This window comes from Epinephelus fuscoguttatus, linkage group LG6 (genome assembly GCF_011397635.1).
Source record: "Epinephelus fuscoguttatus linkage group LG6, E.fuscoguttatus.final_Chr_v1".
In the NCBI taxonomy this organism is placed as follows: Eukaryota; Metazoa; Chordata; class Actinopteri; order Perciformes; family Serranidae; genus Epinephelus; species Epinephelus fuscoguttatus.
The window spans coordinates 31,212,517-31,230,718 of NC_064757.1; the positions used below are offsets into that span (position 1 = coordinate 31,212,517).

General features: G+C 41.1%; 2 long non-coding RNA genes across 3 annotated transcripts; one reads left to right on the top strand and one right to left on the bottom strand.

Moving 5' to 3' along the window:
- Positions 1–1,419: 1,419 nt before the first annotated feature.
- LOC125890611 (uncharacterized) lies at positions 1,420–14,237 on the bottom strand. Its single transcript, XR_007449569.1, has 3 exons — positions 14,162–14,237; positions 1,996–2,276; positions 1,420–1,553 (listed from the first exon to the last, which is right to left on the bottom strand). It is a non-coding gene; the product is annotated as an uncharacterized LOC125890611 (long non-coding RNA).
- LOC125890610 (uncharacterized) lies at positions 1,425–2,580 on the top strand. Of its 2 annotated transcripts, none has more exons than XR_007449567.1 (3): positions 1,425–1,559; positions 1,761–1,868; positions 2,033–2,580. It is a non-coding gene; the product is annotated as an uncharacterized LOC125890610 (long non-coding RNA). The 2 variants fall into 2 exon arrangements; XR_007449568.1 differs by having other exon boundaries at positions 1,761–1,865.
- Positions 14,238–18,202: the final 3,965 nt, after the last annotated feature.

Below are 18,202 nucleotides of genomic sequence, written 5' to 3' on the forward strand. Positions count from 1 at the left end.
TGAGTGGCTACATGAAGCTGGCTCCTAAAGAAAGTCAATCCTATAGATGTTGGTCAGTCCCCATAGACCTGTTGTTAAAATGCCCAACTTTACGGAGAAATAAGCATGAATACAGCCTGGTACAAAAGACAATTTTGATTTGTATTGCTATTTTCCCCCTTCACGATAACTGTGCGTGGGTCAATTTTTATGAGTCACCTGTTTACATTTTATTAAGACTTAAAGTTATGCATAATTAAGGGTGAGTCACTTTGAGTAACAGGCCATCTGTCCATAGTGACCTTAGTCTCAGTCAGATCCAGCCACTTGTCTAAATACTCTCACTTTCTGGCTCCAAAAAACCAAGATAGCGATGGCCAAAATGCTCAAAGTTCTTCAAAACAGGAGTCCACAAACCAGTAGGTGACGTCATGGTAGCTACATCCATTATTTTTACAGTCAATGATAAAACCTTACTGCTAGACGCCGCTAAATCCTACACACTGCAGGTTTAAGGCTTCTGGTACTCTGTGAATTACACAGGTTTTTGTGTTTGTTTGTTTGAGGTAACAATAAAATTCTCAGACCCTTTGAGCTTTTTAAACCTTTTAAATATTCACTGTCATTCTGCATTACTTTTAACTTTAACTGGCATTTTTCAAAGTACACACTTTGCTTTTAAGATTATTTTTGTGGGCTTTTTTTTGCCTTTTAACGGATAGGACAGTGTGTGAAATGGGGAGACAGAGAGAGTGGGGACTGACACACAGCAAGGGGGCAGGCCAAACTCGAACCCACGACCGCTGCAATGAGGCAATGCCTCTGTACATGGGGCACTGGCACTATCCACTATGCTACCGACGCCCCCAAAGTACACACTTTTCATAGAACACCATACTAACACTGTATGCAGACAGAAAATTCAAAAACCATATTGATCATATTTGACTTTATCACCTCCTCCACTTTGACACTTCAAACTCACCAGATGTTCTGGTCAAAGAGTTTAAAGAAGTTTTAACAAATAAATCAGACAAAAGCATTTCTTAATTCCTCAAAGAGGAAAAAAACAAATGGATAATTTAGAAGCAAATCCCTCATGTCTCTCTGACAGAACAGTGTAACTAAGGCCAGAAAACAAGCTTCACTTAGGTAACCTTCATTGTAGGTTGCAAAGTCAGTGTCAGATGTGGCTGCAGCAATTAATGAAATACTTTGTAATTAAGCATTGTGACATTTACACATGGATTTCTATCACTCAAAGGAAATTTATCTGCTACTAAACATGATAACCATTTCAGTTTTAGTTATCGTATTTACTTATTTACATGACTGTAGTCGTCTCTGAGCTGTAGCTCCCTTTGGGGCTGGCGTTGTTTGGGCAACTTGGGAGGATTCTTTGTGAGGAAATGCAAGTCAAGTTCTGAAAGAAGACTGACGGGTTGGACCATAAGAGGAAAAGCTTTGGAAGATTTGACATCGTCTCCAGTTCTCTGCTCACACAGTTGATCAGAAAAACGTTTTTCTCTTCACGATGCAGTTTTTTGGCGCTCTGATCCTCTTTATGACTCTGTCTGCAGGTAAGAACATAAAAATATCTGTTTAACTGACAGTGTGTTTTGTGCACATTTGTAAAACGATGGGCATTAGATATGTGATTTTAGATGTGAGTGCTGCTGGCTGTACCACAATTTGCCCCTCGTAGATAATAAAGCTGACCTTGACCTTGACCTATGTGGAATCTTAAACCATGTGTGACAGTATTCTGTTTTTCCGTACAGCATGTGGATTACGATGCTACACATGCACAGCAACCGACCCCTACTCCTGCACAGCCTTCACAACTTGTCCCGCGACTTCTGACCGTTGTTTCTCTCTCAGAGAAGGTGGTACGTCTTTCTTTTACATAACACAAGTTTCCACAGCTTATGTTGAACACACCCAAGTCAATCATTTAACTGTTGATACAAAATGTTGCTGCAAGGAATGCCTGGTGGTTATTAAACATGTCATGACCTGTTTTGCAAACTGTTTTTCTCGCTGTATTTTGCAGGTTATTTCAGGGTTACCAGGGGCTGCCAAACCAGCTCAGCATGTGAGGGTGCCATGGTTTGCTGCACGCAGGACTTGTGTAACGGAGCCATGTTATTTCTTCCCAGACCCAGTCTTGTTAGTGCCAGTGTCATATCCACTGGCCCCAGTGTCTTCTTCCTGCTGGTATCTTCAGCCATCATCACACTCTTCCCCTGAGGCTCTGGGATTTTGTTATTTCAGTGCACCTCTTTTCCAGCTCCAAACTGCAGAAGAAGAATAAACAACTTCAATATTAAGCTGCTTTTACATTAACATCTAAAGTCAGATTTTTTTGAGTGTGGCCCTGATTATCTGGTGCAAAAAATATCATCTGCTTAATTAGCAATTTTGTCTTACTTGGGCTTATGCTGAGCTCGTATGTTTTGACACTATTTTACTTCTCTTTTACTCTGTATCTCTGAAGATTCAAGATAAATAATAATTGTATTTCAAATCTCGTAAATGTTTTGGCTTGCATGACTATGTAATCTCAATTTTATTTTGGGAATAAAAATATTTCACGGTTTAGACTTTTTTCGCTTTCGTCTTTTTCAACCTGTCAAGTTCTGTTGATAACAAAATTGCTTCACACTGTAGAGGATGAAAAAGTTCGATTTTGACCTGATGATGGTGCCAGAAGAGAAGTCAGGGGATAACTTAAATCACAAAGATTCATCGTCTAAGGGATCATGAAAATTTGTACCAAAGTTGTTTTAATCCATAGATGTCAGGATATTTCACTAGGTAAGTGAAAACATTGACCAGCAGGTGGCACTACAGTGAACAGTCAGAATGACAAATCATTGGGATTCATCCTCCAACCATAAGCATCTGCACCAAATGTCATGGCAATCCATCATATGGTTGGAGAAACATTTCACTCAAATTTAAAAGATCATTGCCTGATATCAGGCAGAATTTAAACTCATTTCACTCCGTCAGTTGAGTAGATGGAGAGGGTGGATTTAAAGGTCTGGACCCAGGCAAAAAAAGATCAATCTCATGTTGGCACTAGAGGTAAAGCCAAAGGATCATCACAGTCAGTCAGAAATATTGTCTGGGGAACATGAATGTCTGTACAAAACTTTATGGCAATCCAGTGGTTGATGTGAAATTTCAGTGTTGTGCCGTACAAGGATTTCTAACAAAGGCCTACACTTTATCCATAAACTTTTGGGCCTACATGTAACAATCAAAGCCTGAGACCACATGTTGGCGCCCAAAAGAACAAAGGAATCAGTCAACCCCCTTTCTCTGTGTGAATCAGCTGATTCAACCCCCAACACAGCACCCCAGCTGACCAGCAGAGGTCCCTTGAAATACACATCTCCCATTGGGTGAAATCCGCCATGGCCAACCCCGCACCAATGACGTCACGCTGGGGTATATCATCAGAAAGCGTACCTGAGGGAAACGCTTCTGGCTGTGATCCTCATAGCCAATAGGAGTACGGGTTTTCCCGGTGGTGCCCCGCTGTAAGCTAATTTGATTATTATGCTTATGTAATAATTAATTAATTATTAATTAATTGATCAAATATTTTAATAATCCATAATTAATATTAATAATTATGAATTATTGCCAATGATCATATTTAGCTCCTCCTCTTCCCAACATCAGTCTGGACCAAAGTGGTGGATCTGCAGTTCAACATATAGCAGGTAGGTTCTATCACTTGTTGGACAAGGCTCTGTGAAGGTGTTACTCGTTTAAGGTTCCCAGTGAACATTTTTCCAGTGAAAAGACACCAGTGAAAAGATGTTCAGAAATGGTACAAAGGTTTCTTCATTGGCTAGTTAAAGACATTGGATTGAATGTTCACATTTAGACCATATTTCAACAGGATTTGCAATAGTGACATTTTTCATCCTCTACAGTGTGCAAACAATAGTCTATCATCATTTTGGAGCTTAATTAAGAAATCACATCCAAATTTCTCAGCTGAAAGTCAATACTGCAAATCCTGGTGAAATATGGTCTAAATATAACTGTTTGATCAATGTCTTTAAATGGTTAAAAAACCTTTCACTTTTGAATCAGCTCTGAACGTCTTTTAAACCTCAAAATGCTCACTGTAATATAACACTATAAATGTGTTTCTGGCTTGAGGATGACAACTACAACAGCTTACAAGCTGTCACCAAAAATGCATTTTTTCATCTTAGAAATGTGTACAACCTCTTCTATCAAAAAAAGACACCGAAAAACTTGTTCATCCTTTTATCTACAGCAGACTTGACTACTGTAACGCCTTGTTCTCAGGCCTCTTGAAGAAATCTTTAAACAAACTGCAGTTTGATACTATGGTAGAAACCTGTAAATAAAACAAGTATTAAGAAGGCACATAATTTCACTGAGGAAAGGGTGAATGTGCAGCAAGGGTTAGATATATATCTTTGAGTAGGGATGCACGATAACTTTTCTTTTAAACCGACACTGATAACCGATAACTTTCAGCTCCTAAAGGCCAATACCGATAACCGATAACACACACATATACAGTGTATGTGTATATCTATGTCTATATCTATATATATATATATATATAGATATACACGCCTAAGATCATGACATCAATACTATGAACAAAACCAAAACAGTATTGACCCTTTAAATGAAGAGATATTTATTTTTTTCCAATGAAAAACTATTGGCAAGCATCTCAAACATTTTTGAAAAGATATCAAACAAAAAAACTATTTGATACCTCAAATGAACATCAATTTAAATAAGGTGCATTACTTACTGATATAAAAATAAAGGCCCCTTGAACTGATGCAAATACATGCATCGGGATTACAAACTGAAAAAGTGCATTCCAGAAGTTCAAAAAAATAAATATATATAGAAAATGATTGCACTGAACAAGTTAGACTTGTTTATGTAAACAAACTGAAAAAGTGCATTCCATAGTAACAAGAAAATAAGTTTAAAGAATTTTGGCTTATGGTTCCATTCAAATGAATACCTTTTCACTAAGTTAAATGAGATTCAGTTGTTCTTTTATGTCATATTAGAAGCGAGAGAGAGAGAGAGAGAGAAAGAGAGAGAGAGAGAGAGAGAGAGAGAGTCAGTCTGTGTGTGTGTGTGAGATAGTGTTGTCACGGTACCAAAATTGGGACCCATGGTATGATACCAGTGAAAATATCATGGTTCTGAGTAGTATCACGATACCACAGCAAAAATAAGGCAGATGTGCCTTTTGTCATTTATAAAAAGATAAATCACTTTTCTATAATACATCACTGATATTTCAGTGGAATAAATTACTTATTGACTTATTCATACTTCAAAAACAGCACCAATAAGTGATTAACATAAATAAATAAATAAATAAATAAATAAATAAAATAAAAATTAACCAGCCACCCTCCTCCCCTGACAAGTCCCTCCATAAGTAAAGAACAGTCCCTAAAGTGCGGTGAGGTTTGTGGACCATTACCTGCCCCAAAGAGAAATATGAACGGTTCGTTTCTCCTCTGACACGTCACATACCTGTGTGCCGCCACGGCTCGGCTGTTCAGGTACTTTTGGGCAGTCATGACGCCAACAAGAGGACATTATTGGACCTGGAGCCGGACTTATCCGTCACCGGTAAGCCGTTATCTTGCGCCGCGGGGCACTATGGCCGCCGTATTTGACAGGAATACATATTCCTGTCTGTGTCTGTGACCCCTGTTCAACCCACAACTGGCAGGATTCGCCGTTATCAAACATCGCGTGCCATTATTGGACGGCGCATGGACACTCAATCTCTTGCGACTGGACTTTCAACTTATCCCACAGTAGTGGTAGTGCCACGGTCTACCGTTGGTACCAGTAGCTATACCATGCAACACTAGTGTGTGTGAGAGAGAGAGAGAGAGAGAGAGAGAGAGAGAGAGAGAGAGAGAGTCTGTGTGAAATTATGACCGAGTTAATGAGTTGTTTTCCGACATTCTTGAATTCTGAATTCTTGAATTTTCCCAGTCAGAAAGAATTTTTCTGATTATGCCGACATCACTTTAACGCAGCATTCACAGCAGGCCATTCAGGTCTCATAGTGGGAGCAGGGCACTGCCGTGCTGACAAAATTATATGTTATCGGGGCTATTCGTCATGATAACTGACTTATCTGTTATCGGCCCGATAGTTATCGTGCATCCCTATCTTTGAGCATTAGCCTACTGTAATTTCTGTACAGTATTAAGGACAAAACACATTTGTTTGCACATCACCCCGAAACAGGCCCGAAAACAGTCAGGCAGCATGTTAATGTTTACCTCTCGTCTATGGACGAACCACAGCATGCTACATGCTGGCATGCTAACAACATGCTAGCTTGTCACAACGGCAGCCTAGCCCGCATCATAAGAGGCATAACATAAAACTAATGTAGCGTTCACACCGGGTGCGAGTGAAGCGAATTAAGCTGCGTTTCCACCAAACGCGAATTCGCAAATTCGCGCATCAAGATTACATACAAAGTCAATGCAAAGATGCGATTAGACACAAATTGGACGCGTCTAGCGCGACGCAATGGACGCGATAGAGGCGTCTAGCATGGAGCGATAAACGTGAAATTCGCGTCCAACGCCTCATTGCTCGAGTTGAAAATATTGAACTTTTGAGGCGAATTCGCGTGACGCTGTGCCGCGAAAGCCAATCAGCGTTGAGATTCTCCCGATGTCACTGGCGCGTGTCAACAATGTCCAGTTGTTGACACAACAATAAACTGCTACTCACTGGAGACAGATGGACAGACGCTCCACAGCTGAAATGGAGTGCCTGTAGTTGGTGTCCTGCTGGGAGATCCTGGTGCCAACCATCGCCAACAGGTCCTCAAACAGGGCCCCAGTCAGCCTGAAGTACCGCTGAAAGCGGCTATCATCCAGACGGAGTTCCTGGAGGAGGTGGTGAAACTCGCCGAGCTGGATGCGCTTCTGCAGGATAGGGTCAACCCAAAAACAATGGCGTTTGGCCCTCCGACGCATCTGGGACTTCCAGAGCAGGTACAAAGCAGCGATGATGGTTATCTCAGCCATGGTCATCAGTGGCTACCCGGAGCTATATGATACTGTGTGTCTACTCTACAGAGACCGCAACAAAAAGGAGCAGGCTTGGGTGAAAGTCGCCGAGGAGACTGGTCTACTTGGTAAGTTCTGTAAATATGTGTCTTTAATTAGTTTGCAGAATGGTTGTACTATGAACGTTAGCACTAGCTTAGCTCCAGTTAGCACAGCCGGCTTCCCCACTACTCGCGCAAGTGACGCGATAAAGCGAATTAACAAAATGGTCCAGCGTCCAAACTTGCACGTTACGTGCGACGTGTTACGAGCAAGTAATTCGCTTCACTCGCGCCCGGTGTGAACGCTACATTAGTCAGAGCTGGAAATGTCGAAGTAATTGCGCATGCGCATTACAGCAGTAAGCACAGGCAGTGTTTTTTTCCATGAATGATGAATGTACAGATCTGAAATTGAAAATGTCCTGAAAGCTTCTTGCTGGCAGCACACACACTACGTAATTCCATATTTATGACATTTTATATAAAACAATAAATACGTTCAAATTCACCCACCAGTGCAATATGACTTTGGAGAAATGACTCACCACAGACTGTAACCTCACACACTAATTAGTATCATCTCTCTTTTGATCTACAACTGAACTAATGATCAAAATAATCTGCTGCTTACAGTTTGGCACCTGTTTACACCTTTTTACAAAGTCGCAGCCTCAGCTGAGAGTTGTGGGACTACACGCCCATAAACGTCCCGAACACAGAAAAAAGGAAAATACAGGCAGAGGGCAGAATCTCTGCAGAAAAATACACCGCCACATAACTGATAAGGTCAGGCCCGCCATCAGAGGGGATCAAAAGGTACAAATGACCCCAGCCCAAGGCCAAGGAGGGGGCCACTTCATAGTTTATCTTAAAGTAATTTGATATTGTTTTCAGACTTTTGGTGGCTGGACAGGATGACTTATTTCAAGAATTCTTATAAGGTAAAAAATAACTCACTGTGATTGCCAAATTAGCTTGTTTCAAGCAAAAGAAAACTTATATCTAAAATGTTTTCACTTAAATTTGATGGGGCATTTTTTTTCAGTGTGTGAATTAAAAGTGTCTCCACAGCTGTTGCAACTGACCATGATTGACCTTCTTTTCAGGCAAACTATATTCTTATTTCCATAGATCTCTCTGTTCATGTAAAACACTGCTAAGCTTTTCTTAGCGACAGCTGCTGCTAAGCTTTTCTTAGCGACAGCTGCATCCGTGGTTGGTGGATGGTTCAGTTTCCACTGAATTGGAGATGTTCAAAGTTTTGTTTCCTCTTAACACTTTGATGGCATTGTGTCAATTTAGGCTTGCCAGCAGAGCTTCACTGGACCTTGGAGACAACAGTCAAGAAAACAGTCATGCTACATGACACATCTTTCAACCTTTGAGTCCACTTATCAAATAATATTTAAACAAACAGTGAAAGCAGAAACATGGTTTTAGGCGTTGCCCTATTCCTAAAACATCTTATAACATATTTTGCATGTTGTGAAAGGAAAAAAGAAAGAAAACATTTCCACATGGTGAAACAGTTAGAGATTGTTCTTTTGTTTTGTTACAATAACAAATTTTATCACCATATAGTAATTTCCTCTGATTCGATAAGACGGACTGAGAGACAGAGACAGAGAGAGATTTGCCACTGCACTGCTCAGACAGACACCACCAGTGTCAACTCTGCTCCTCAGAAGGACATATTTTTCCTAACCCATTGTTGTAGGGTTTAAAATGGCGTTGAATGCTACATATCTCAGAGGACCTCCCGTTGGCACACAACACGAACTGCCTGATCAGGAGCAACGATTACATTTCCTGAGAGCTCTCAGGAATATCTGCCTGCAACAAGCTTTGCTGCTGTCCTTCTATCACTGTAGACATTGTCCTGACTTATGGCATCCTGGTGTGGTATGGCCCTGAAGAGAGTGATAAAAGCTGCACACAAAATACAAACACACACACACACACACACAGCTACCTGCCCTGGAAGACTTTTTTGTTTCCACTGTCTCCGGAAAACAAAAAACATCCTGGAGGACTCATCTTACCCTGCCCACCATCTATTTGACCTTCCACCCTCAGGCAGACGTTATCGGACAATTAAAACACACACCAGCCAACTGATGAACTGTTTTACCCCAAAACCCTTACGACACTGAACGCTGTACTGAAATCACACGGCCAGTAATACTTAATATTTCTGCTTACATCGTGTGCAATAACTTTATTCATTTATTCATTCTATGTGCAAACTTTTTTATGTGTACGGCAAATGTCAGCACTGCTTGTGTGTGCGTATGTGTGCGTGTGTGTCAGCTTCCACTTCAGCATTTCAAAAGCACTATCACCAGATGTCCACAAGATGACATCAAATTGAAGAATTTTCACATCCTGTTCAAAGTGCTTTCCTTCCTGGTGGGGTTTTGTTTCAGTCTATTTTGTTTGTTTTTTTCTGTTTTTGTAAGAGTTATTGTCATTGTTGTCGCTGGTTTGGCTTTACTTTGAAACTAAGAGGGGGTCTATGTGGGTATGGGGTGGATCTGGGGGAGCTGGGTGGGTGTAAGGGGAATGTGGACTTTGGGTAAGTCATACTGTTTGTGGGTTGTGTTTTTGATTGTCCATGCTGTATGCTGGTGTTGTGTTTTTATGTGGAAACCTGGAAGAAGTCTTAAAAACTTGTTTTTCTCCTCATCCTATTTAACTGTCAGCAGGTGAGAACAACTCGTGATTCATGTGTTTTGGCTTCACACTGTAATATCAGCAAAGAAAAGTTGTTACTATGTGAAAGTTAATGTTGAATCGAGAAAAGGTCGTGGTGTCTGATAGTCAGAAAATTAATTTATTCATTCTTCTTTGAATGACTGCAATTAAAGGTCCCATATTATGATCATTTTCAGGTTCACACTTATATGTCTGGTATTTAATAGAACACTTTTTATGCTTTAATGTTCAAAAACCACATTATTTTTCTACAATATTTTACTGTATTGACTGCTTGAATATACCTGTCTTCAGCCTCTAAATCATTTTAGTGCCTGTCTCTTTAAGCCAGTCTGCTCTGATTGGTCAGTGTTTCCAGAGCCCTATTTCAGAAAGCAGGCCCAACAGACTCTGAGCGTAATCCCGATGTCCGAGTTGATTGGGCCTGAGCTGGGAAAGTTTTCAGTTTCAGAACAGTTGATCGGAATTAGCTCAATCAACTCAGAGTACATTCAGCCAGAGGGACACACGTTCACGGTGAGCACCAAAAGCCATCATCAATAGAGTGCAGATAATGTGATTTTCAGTGGCAGAAAGCGGAGTTAAAAGCAGAGCCACTCGTTTCACCCCAACTGAATCGGAGATGTTAATGATTCCTATTCCTAATAAATCCTATCTGATGCTCTACACTATAATGAGTAGGGTTGGGAACAGTTAACCAATATGACCGGATATCGGGTTTGACAAGCGAGAGGTACGACTGCGTCGGTAGCAGCCTCCTCAATCGATATGAATCAGCCATGAATCCTTAGATGAATCGATTGTAGAGTCATGGATTGGGTATCACGAGACTAGCAATCAGTTGACTAGCTTTAACAGTTTGCATCTCGAAAACAACGCGAGAGCCGGCGGCATGCTCCGTAGCAGGCATTACTGACAACGATAATGGATGTAAACATCAGCACTAGCTTGACCGGTGGAGCTGAGGAACAGAAGCTAATGCTGGTTGGATAAACCAGGGAGCAGCCAAGCCGCAGCAGAAACTAAAGGCGAATCCTGCCGGTTGTGGGTTGAATGGGGGGGTCACAGACACAGACAGAAATAAGTATTCCTGTCAAATACGGCGGCCATAGTGCTCTGGGGGCGCAAGATAGCGGCTTACCGGGGACCGAGAAGCCCGACTCCAGGTCCAAGAAGTCTTCGTCGGTGTCGTGACTGCCCAAAAATACCTGAACAGCCGAGCCGTAGCAGCACACAGGTATGTGACGTGTCAGAAGAGAAACGAGCCGTTCACATTTCCACAAACCTCACCGCACTTTAGGGACTGTTCTTTACTTGTCAGGGGATGAGGATGGCTGGTTGATTTTTATTTTATTTATTCATTTTATTTTGATCCCCCCTATGTTAATCACTTATTGGTGCTGTTTTTGAAGTATGAATAAGTCAATAAGTAATTTATTCCATTGAAATATTATTGATGTATTATAGAAAAGTGATTTATCTTTTTATAAATGACAAACAGAGTGTAGCAAACACAGAGAAATAGTCTGACATGCTGTCAGTGATAAGCTGCTAGTCATCACAGTCCATGATATCAACTAATAACAGGAGATGTCAGATTCTGCCCCTACATTGCATGTTATTATTTTATTCTGCTTTGTATTTATATTGTACAGCGTTATAATAAACTTTATTCCAGACTCAAGTCCATATAAGATACATACAAAAACACAGACAATGTGTGATTTTGTTGTTGTTTGTCTTTTTATTTTATTTTTGCCAGTGCCATACAGCAACAATGCTTGGGGATGTGATCTTTTACAAATTTGAAAATACTGTAAGAATGTCACTTTTATAGAATTGGCTTCTTTATTTTATAATACATGATTAATGTCTACATCAACAAATGTTAACCATAGAATCGTTTTAAATCGTATCGAATCGTAACGTCCCTACACTGTATCGAATCGTATCGAATTGTATTGTTCCTACACTGTATCAAATTGTATCGAATCGTATCGTTCCTACACTGTATCGAATCGTATCAAATCGTATCGTTCCTACACTGTATCGAATCATATCGAATAGTTTTGTATTAAAGGGCCAGTGTGTAATGTTTGGCATGGTTTGTTGTCAATCTGAATCTGAATCTGAATATTCTACCCATTAATATGTTTATACAAGTGTGTAATCGCTATAAAATAAATTTTGTTTGGTTTTCGAAGCCTTATAATTATGCTTTTACATATATATATATATATATATATATAGCAAGGGCCTTGCTTTAGAAAGGTCGCCATCCTGCGCCGCCATATATGTAAGGCAGCCCGAGCGGACAATCCAGCCAGCCAGAGAACGCATTTCGCGTGTATAAATGACCCAACAAAGACAGCGGAAGGAAGGAAGAAGGAGGAGGAAACAGCAGAGAGTGTTAGTAGTTCGTCGATAGAGAGTAGTGAAAAGTTTTTTTAGTTATAAAGTTTGCAAATGGACCACACTTACCACGCAACAGGAGAGAATGAACCTGAACCGTCATCTGCGAGGAAAAGAAGATGCAACTTCACTCCTTGTGATGCACTCTGTGCGGCGCTTTTCCTCCTGATGATATATCTCCCCAACAATGGCAGCAGTAGCACCGAATCCCATTCTGTGCATTCAGCCTCTCTTCTCGCCCGCTCAGCATCAAACACATGGAGTTCCTCATCTGTGTGCTCCGGCTCAAACAGGTATGGCTCTGGGTCTGTGTCCGCTACAAGAAACTCTTCAAAATCTCGTTCAAAGTCGTCCATTGCAGCTACTATAGTCCGGAGATATTGCTAGGCTAAATAAACAGCTGAGCTCTGTTTACCGGCTACGCTGTCAGTCAGTGTGCGGGCTGGAGATTGGTGGAGCAGAGAGGGGAGGGGGTCCCCACTCAGTATAGTAAACGAGTATGTGTGTAAAGTTATGAAGTGTGTCTGTTATGCTAGAATAGTCAGAGTTTGGGACGGAGTCTTTTACCCCCTGGAGTGTTACCGGAGTTTCTGGAGTGCTCAAATAAACTGGCCTTTTTCCCGAATGCTCCTCTGGTCTCCTGCTCGTGAGGGATTCATTACAATATCGTAACATGGCTTAGATTTCTAAATAAACATTAACCTCTTCACTAGATAGACCTACTCCTGAAAAACTCGTGCGCAAGGCTTTTTGTCCCTATGAGGCCACCGTCATTTACCCAACGGGAGGGGTGAGCGAGTGAGCCCTGCAATCTAGAATTTGACCACTGATGTCACTGTTTTCAACCCATTTTACACACTGGCCCTTTAAAAATATATCGTTTTTGAATCGTATCATAACCCGTGTATCTAGATACGTATTGAATCATCTATCATAGAGAAATTCCCAACCCTAATAATGAGAGCGCTGTTGTTTGAAGTGATAGAGCACTCTATTTCTACATGAGTTACCATTAAGTTCATCACACATTCACACCGCTTGACACGCCCAGGGTGCACCCTGCTGCTCCGAATGCGTGTAGTTCTGAATAACCCAATGGTACATCCCAACAGCACTCTGAATTTACGAGCGGTCTAATTTGTGCCAGAGTTCTCTCCAGCACTCGGAGTGAGTACTTCCAAGAGGACTCATTTACAGTGTTTATGTTTTAAGTTTGATACAGTCCGTGGTTGTGACAACACAACTTCTCGGAAGTCCAGAGGGCTCCTTTAAAGGCACAGTTTCTGAATACAGACTGTGTTCGTTTCTCTGTGAATTGAACGTTATGATACTGTCACAGTAGCACCTACACTTGCTTAGCATAAAAAAATATATATTTTTGCAATATAGCACCTTTAAAGATGCTTATTTTGAAAAATAAGAAAAGGATGAATTAACATACTCAACTCTTCCACACTGCATGGTAATAAATGTTTATTTTTTTTATGTAATTCATAGACCGTCTTAGGGTTGAGCTACTGTGTGTTTGCTCTCATGTTTCTGTGCTTTCTCTTACTGGAACATCCCTGTGGTTGCAGATACAGTTAATGTGCCAGAAACCAATGTCACGAGGGTGCAACACGATACCATATGTCAGTAAAACTCAATTAACGTACTAGACTTCATCTGGAAACACTCAGCACTCAGGAATCGACCACACAAAGCATTTGATGTGCTTGAAGACAACATGAGACGACAAAATGTATACAGTAAGTTCTGGAGAGAGAATACTTGAGTGCAGAAGTCAAGCAGTCAGTGGTTATTCATTGTTGCAGCAGAATACATTGGTCCACAAAAAGGCACCTGTTTGAACTTTTTTTATAAACAGAAAAAAAAAGCCTTAGATTTTAAGTATCTTAAACTATGTGTGACACTATACTGGATTTTCCCAAATACCTGCACAGAGCCCAGATCTTATCCTGTCATCTTCAACTGTTGTGTCTCTCTGTTTTTCTTTCACCTTACAAGTTTCTGTCTGATATTAAGAATTTCAAGCACGCACCCAAATTAATCATTGATTGATACAACATGTTCGTGCTTGGTGGATATTAAAGGGCCAGTGTGTAATATTTGGCATGGTTTGTTGTCAATCTGAATCTGAATCTGAATATTCTACCCATTAATATGTTTATACAAGTGTATAATCGCTATAAAATAAATTTTGTTTGGTTTTCGTAGCCTTATAATTATGCTTTTATATATATATATATATATTTATATATAGCAAGGGCCTTGCTTTAGAAAGGTCGCCATCCTGCGCCGCCATGTATGTAAGGCAGCCCGAGCGGACAATCCAGCCAGCCAGAGAACGCGTTTCGCGTGTATAAATGAACCAACGAAGACAGCGGAAGGAAGGAAGAAGGAGGAGGAAACAGCAGAGTGTGTTAGTAGTTTGTCGATAGAGAGTAGTGAAAAGTTTTTTTAGTTATAAAGTTTGCAAATGGACCACACTTACCACGCAACAGGAGAGAATGAACCTGAACCGTCATCTGCGAGGAAAAGAAGATGCAACTTCACTCCTTGTGATGCACTCTGTGCGGCGCTTTTCCTCCTGATGATATATCTCCCCAACAATGGCAGCAGTAGCACCGAATCCCATTCTGTGCATTCAGCCTCTCTTCTCGCCCGCTCAGCATCAGACACATGGAGTTCCTCATCTGTGTGCTTCGGCTCAAACAGGTATGGCTCTGGGTCTGTGTCCGCTACAAGAAACTCTTCAAAATCGTGTTCAAAGTCGTCCATTGCAGCTACTATAGTCCAGAGATATTGCTAGGCTAAATAAACAGCTGAGCACTGTTTACAGGCTACGCAGTCAGTCAGTGTGCGGGCTGGAGATTGGTGGAGCAGAGACGGGAGGGGGGTCCCCACTCGGTATGGTAAACGAGTATATGTGTGTATGAAGTGTGTCTGTTATGCTAGAAGAGTCAGAGTTTGGGACGGAGTCTTTTACCCCCTGGAGTGTTACCGGAGTTTTTGGAGTGCTCAAATAAACTGGCCTTTTTCCCGAATGCTCCTCTGGTCTCCTGCTCGTGAGGGATTCATTACAATATCGTAACATGGCTTAGACTTCTAAATAAACATTAACCTCGTCGCCATATAGACCTACTCCCGAAAAACTCGTGCGCAAGGCTTTTTGTCCCTATGAGGCCACTGTCATTTACCCGATGGGAGGAGTGAGTGAGTGAGTGAGTCTTGCAATCTAGAATTTGACCACTGATGTCACTGTTTTCAACCCATTTTACACACTGGCCCTTTAAACATGTTACGATATGTTTTGTGAGCAGGTTTGAGAGTTTACCCACCATCTTTTGCAGGCTGTCAAACCAGTTCAGCCCCCTGTAGGAACCATGGTGCACTGTGGGGGGACTGTAACAGAGCCTCACCAACTGGTCCCAGTGCCATCATCCAGGATTTGTAACAGCTTTAGATAAAGGTTTCCTTAAATCAGAGGCAGGGCTCCTACACATTTATATACGATATTGCCAAGCCATCCATCCAAAAACTTGCATCTACCCATTGTAAACCACATGAAACTCGTCTTCTTGTGGAAGGTGCAGTGTTGGAGTGAAACTTGATACTTGGGGGGCTGGAGGAGGGTCATGGGGCAGCGGACTGGACATACCACTTGTCAATCAGGTAAAAGGGGCGGTATGTTTTCTGAGACGTTTGCTCTCACACAAACTGTGCTTGGCCCGGCATAAAACACAATCCAGATTGATTAAATTATTTTTGGAAATACCTAATTTTCTATTTTAGAAAACAGTATTTTAGAACAGTGGTAATAGTCTGGAAACATAAATATTTTTCCATACTTTTCCATACTTTCCATACAGAACAGGCAAATTTATCCAAAATGCAGCAGGCAGGAACAAAGGCTGTGTGTGTGGAAAAGGGCTCGTGCAGATACTGCAGACTATAATAAGGGAAATTAAAAACAAATGTGCAGGACATGAGTCACTGCAGGACAGGAGTAAGTGGCTGGATGTGGAACAAAACAATGCAAAACATTTATTCAAATAAAAATGGTGGTGATTTGAACATCTTATTGCACTGCCTCACAGTGCTGTATACTAAAATGTTTGTGTTGGGACCTTACTCACCACCTCTGCTATGGGGCATTAACACGGGATCACTCAGATGGGCAGGACAACAGGGTTTCCACAAACATCATGCTCAGCCAGTGGATTAGATCAAAGCTAAAAATAAAATGCAAACAACTAAGTGTGCAGGAGGAAAAGACTTGACTTTTCCAAGTGAAGTTTAAGTACATACCAGCTAGAAACAACAAGCCACACCAGGGAGGACAGGAGCCAAAAGAATGATCACTGCCAACAGGATCTTATGTAATCTGGTGTTGATTAGGGGAGTAGCTGAGGAGGGAGGCACACTAGGGGTTGCATTCACTAACACAACATGTTTACACTGGACTACACTGTACGAGAGGAGCACCTCAGCACAAATGGAGAGGGGAAAACTTGGGTTGACACTGCAGGAAAAGTCAGAGAATCTAGTCATAAAGATTAATCCCTTGAGGACCAAAGGAAGTATTTCACTCAGTTTAAAAATAAGTCAGCCAGGGGATGACCAAAGTTATCATGAGGGACATGACAAGTAAGTACAGTACAGTAACAGTGGTCAGGTATTTCAATGATGAGCAAACAAATGTCCCTGAATATGAAGACTGTTGGTTTAAAGGTAAAGCTCTATACAGGTGTCCCCTGTGTGAAGTTTTGTTATCTAGAAACAAGAATAGTACAAATCCTATTTCAGTCAGGAACACTTTTGTCAAAGAAAACTTTATTTCCATTTGCAGTATTATATTTGACGGTATGGCTCTGTTCTAGGGCCCCTCTGCCTTTCCTAGGCCTATGCAGAAAGCCTCTTCCAGGCGGCTATGTGGAAGGCGGAGAGAGCACACCTCTCCGCCCTTCCATGCGTCTACATGGTAAGCCTAAGGCAGAAAGAGCAGCAACAAAGACCCCCCGGGAACAGAACCAAACCAGCATCAATGACAAACAGAAATGACATTGATAAGTCAGATACAGCATGAAAAGGACGAGCTGGGGTGGAGGCGGGTTGCAAAGCATCTTGCAGAGGAAGCAGCAACAGTAGGCAGGCCAGAGCGGTTTAAATAGGGCGCCCTGAATGAGATTCCTCAATTAGTTGCATAGAAAGGAATCATGTGATCTATCAGCTGACTCCCCTCCATCAACTGATGGAGCTAGGATGCAAGCTGAGCTTGACATGTCCTGCCTGAACTAATGCTATGCTCAAATTTAGGTAATTTGACAACTTTTTAAGACCTATGATAGCTGATAGCTGATAGTTTTATTATTTAAATTGAAATATGTCTGAAGAGCCTGGTCTCACTCCGAAGTCGTCAAAATCTGGTGCTTGGGCAGTGACTTGCAGCATCAGAAACCAACAAGAAAAGGCGTCCTTTAACATCAGCATGATACGCAGCCGGTTGCCACTATAGTTTAATGGCGCCGAAGACAATGCATGTAACAGGTATTTCAATGATGAGCAAACAAATATAAAGACTGTTGGTTTGAAGGCGAGGCTCTACACAGGTGTCCTCTGTGTGAAGTTTTGTTATCCAGAAACAAAAAAAAGTACAAATTTTATTTTAGGGTATTTGATATTATTTTAAAACTTCTTATTGCTAGACATCCACAATGACACTTTTTGGTATATTGAAATAACAATAAAATTTTCTGACCTCTTGAGCTTTTGAAAGCATGACTGCCTGAGTCTTAATGAGGGGGTCCTCAGAGTTAGTGCAGGGAGGTCGGCTAATTATCATTTGGTTATTTAAGTTTTAATTTTTTTTTTTTTTTCAAAAATTAAAATGTGTCTGAAAAAACACATTAACATGAGTCCAATTTATAAGCAAAAATCAATTGCCCTATTCATGAAAAAAAAATTGCGGTACAC